The following is a 3,595-nucleotide window of genomic DNA, read 5'->3' as shown; positions in this document are numbered from 1 at the left end:
CTTTTCAGCAAGATTCAGTTCTGTATTGGTTTAGTACAGTGGTTCTCAAACTTTTTTTTGTTGCGACGCCTCTGGGAAAGTTTTCTGGACTTGCGACGCACCAGCAATTAAAAGTTAATTAAGATACGTATTATTAAAGTTGTGTTTATTGATACAACAACAAAAAGTTACGAAACGGAAATATTCTGCGACGCCCTTTGAAAATTGAAACGACGCACCAGGGCGTCGCGACGCACAGTTTGAGAACTACTGGTTTAGTAGTTTGTCAAGCAAGAAGCAAAGATAGGTTTTCTTTGATATTTAATCAGCTTTTGTTTCAATTGTGGTTTGCTATATCAGAGCAGGGCCTGGTGGCTTGTTACACTTGTGCCTAGAAATGCAAGCTGCTAAAAGAGCTGATATTAGCAAAGAAGTCAGCGCAGTCGTCTTTTTGGTTCCAATTTTTCCACTTCAAGCATAGCATAAGGGCAACTTTTACCAACCAAGAATAGAATCCAAACCACAGAGATTAATTTGGAAGAAGCAACATCTGCTAATTGTTTTGTAAAATGCCGTAAAGCAATGTAACTGGAGTTTACGAACCGTAACTGCGATCCCGTTTTTTTCACTTTGGTTATTTTTTGGTATTTTTCTGGAACGTACGATAGTTGTTCGCTTTCACGATTAGTTGGTCATTATAGGCAGTGCTGGATTAACCATTAGGCAAAGTAGGCACGTGCCAACAGGCCAGTCAAAAATCCAGGCCATTTTGGCGATTTGGCGACACTGATAATTCTATTTTTTTAGTTGGCAACCCTGAATTTCGGGCCACTTATAAAATGTGCCTACAGGCCAGCAGACCCTTAATCCAGCACTGATTATAGGGGAGGTTAGTTTGCACTAACCCGCAATAACTTGTAATTAAGCTTACGTCGAATAGCTTGTAGAATCCTAAATCAAATTTTGATATTAGGTGATTTTATTTTTAATTTCCGCTTGATGGTGTCGTAGAGTTGGGAACGCTTATTTTACGTGTCTGCGATAATTACGCATGGCAGACATAACTAATCCTTGATCGGGATTCGTTGCTGGTTAAAACCAAATGAAATAATATGACAATTACGCACAAACTTCAACTTGCAAATTAGTTTATTGTTTCAAGTATCGTCCACTTATTTGCTTCAAAAACTAAACGAAATTGTGTTCCAGCATAAAAAGTAGCAACACATGTTGGTTTAATATGAATGCTCTTCACAGAATCTGTTATATGTAGGCTAATGCGAACAGGAATACATTTAAAAACTCTTCAGAGATGTTATCATTTCCCGGTATTCCTCGACGCGGCATAGTAGCCCGTCTAAATGCAGCAAGCACGTGTTTTGGCAACCTTTATGAGAGTTTTTAAATGTGCGTTACATATCACTTACGCCGCACACTTGCAGCTAATGATGATTTGATCATGCAATACCAGTTACAACCTGCAGCCTCATCTGCACCTGATGGGGAACGGAAGTATAAGGTTTGAGAGGTCATAAAATATCAAGCTATATCTCGCACTTCGAAATTGAAATCCATGTTTTAGTTGTTGCTCGAAAAGTTTTGGTTCCTCGCGCTCTACTCCTCCACTATTCGGTTATCTGTTGCCCATCTGTGTGCCATGTGCTGCTAATGAAGGTTTATCTCGCCTTCCACACAGCACTATGCCATTAGGAGAATACGTGCAGTGAGACATCGGTAATGTATTTCCCTTCCCGCCCGCAAAGCGTTACACAGGCGTGATTTGTTTTGCATTGTCAACTTAACAGCTTTATTTTCCGTTTAGATCTTATGCTTGTGATGTTTATGTGAAGTCCGGTGTAGGTTAACCTTTCGCTGATCGCCAGATATTTAGGTGAAAGTTTGCGCTTGATTTCACCTAAGCTGTTGCCATTCAGTGACCTTTTCAACTTTCAACTGCGTCTTCCTTGCCACAATCGTTGAAATCTTGCGATGGCGTTACCATCTAAGGAAACATACAGAATAGGATGTGACAAATATATTCTGGTCCACAGGTTGTTAAAGAGTTGACGTCACTGATGATGTCATAAGCTATTGTCGAGATGATTACCGAACAAAGCATATGGTTTTCCATACAGACCATCTAAAAGTTATTCGAATGTCACTTGTTTGTTTGTTTTCGATGTAAATTTATTTACGATGTCGATGGAAAAGTAAAAAAAGATCATTTACTAGAGGGCGCTATTAAATTGCAACAGATCGGGCGTATTCCTAAGCTATTCCTAAGTTTCACAATTACACAACGTTTAAACATAAATTCCATGTAATATATTGATGATGAATTACTCCACAACAAACTATGGGAGTAGTTGATCGACTGGTTCGGCTTATCTCTCTCCATCGCGCACGTGAAATAAAGACTTATTTTAGGCTCTCTATGTATCCGAACGACCCCATCACGCAGCAGTTCCAGAAACTTCCAATCAACTGTGGTTGGTTGTTTCAATGTAGCCAATATGTTTCTGCTGGTGACATCAGGTCAAATTGTTTGCTTACCTTTTCTTATCTGTACAAATGTGTGCGACTCGAGGGCGGACTAAATGCGAAATAATGTCAACAACCAGTAAATTGCTTTGAATGACATTTTAGATTTACAATTTGAATTTTGCTGCTTAACTAATCAATTTTAAGCACATTTACTCGATACAAAATCACATTTAACTGTGGGTAAAATATAACGTGTTTGAGGCAACAAATCGAGCTGCTTCAAACATTTGATCAAAACTTGCTAATCTGACAGGATAATTTTGGTTAGAAATATTCAAGAGTTTGTAATTACTCGCATTTGTTAACACGGAAATAACTCCCTGTACGGAGCTCACTGGGCACTTGCGGTGGCGGCTTATAACCAAAACCCGCTCGTAATTGACATCAATTCGGAGAAAGTCCCGGCGACCAAACCCTACTACCTCAAATATGCTAATCGCTCCGGCTATACTTGTCACGGAAGCTTCGACACAAAAACACATATTTACCCCCGCACACGCCCTTCGTGCTTCCGAGCTACTATTTTAGGTTTTTCCGCGGATATCTGTGACAGATTTGGTTGGACCTCCCGGTTTGGGGTTTTATCCGTTCTTGTGCATTTACCTGTAGGTTGAAAACAGTTTGAGGTCGCGGCAATGGCTATTGCCACTGTACTGTTGCGAAGCTACACCCAGTCTCCCGGGTTCCCAGGCTTAGACATAACAATTTGTGCAGGTTCTCAGTTCGTCCGTGCCTCTACGCCACTATTTTAGTTTAATCCCGGATCTCGAATCCGCCCAGGTTGGGACCTCCCGGGAATTTTGGTCGCTCTGGGTTGTGATTTGAGGTGCGTTGTTGCCTAGCAACAGACCAACCCAGGGATGGCTTGGAATCCTTGGCTGCTGCGAATTCGGTTTGCGGTGTGGCTCAATTGACCAAGACGCCAGACGGACCGAAATGTCACACCACGTAATAATAATTATTACGCAGTCGCATCTACTTAATGCGTGGCTCTTCACGGCGGCCAGCTTTGCGGATTTCTACCGTAAAGTTTTATATGGCCGTGTTTGGCGTGTTGCGACCACATAACACA

This window comes from Phallusia mammillata, chromosome 7 (assembly GCF_965637545.1).
Source record: "Phallusia mammillata chromosome 7, kaPhaMamm4.hap1.1, whole genome shotgun sequence".
NCBI classification, from domain to species: Eukaryota; Metazoa; Chordata; class Ascidiacea; order Phlebobranchia; family Ascidiidae; genus Phallusia; species Phallusia mammillata.
This window is presented reverse-complemented; position numbering follows the sequence as displayed.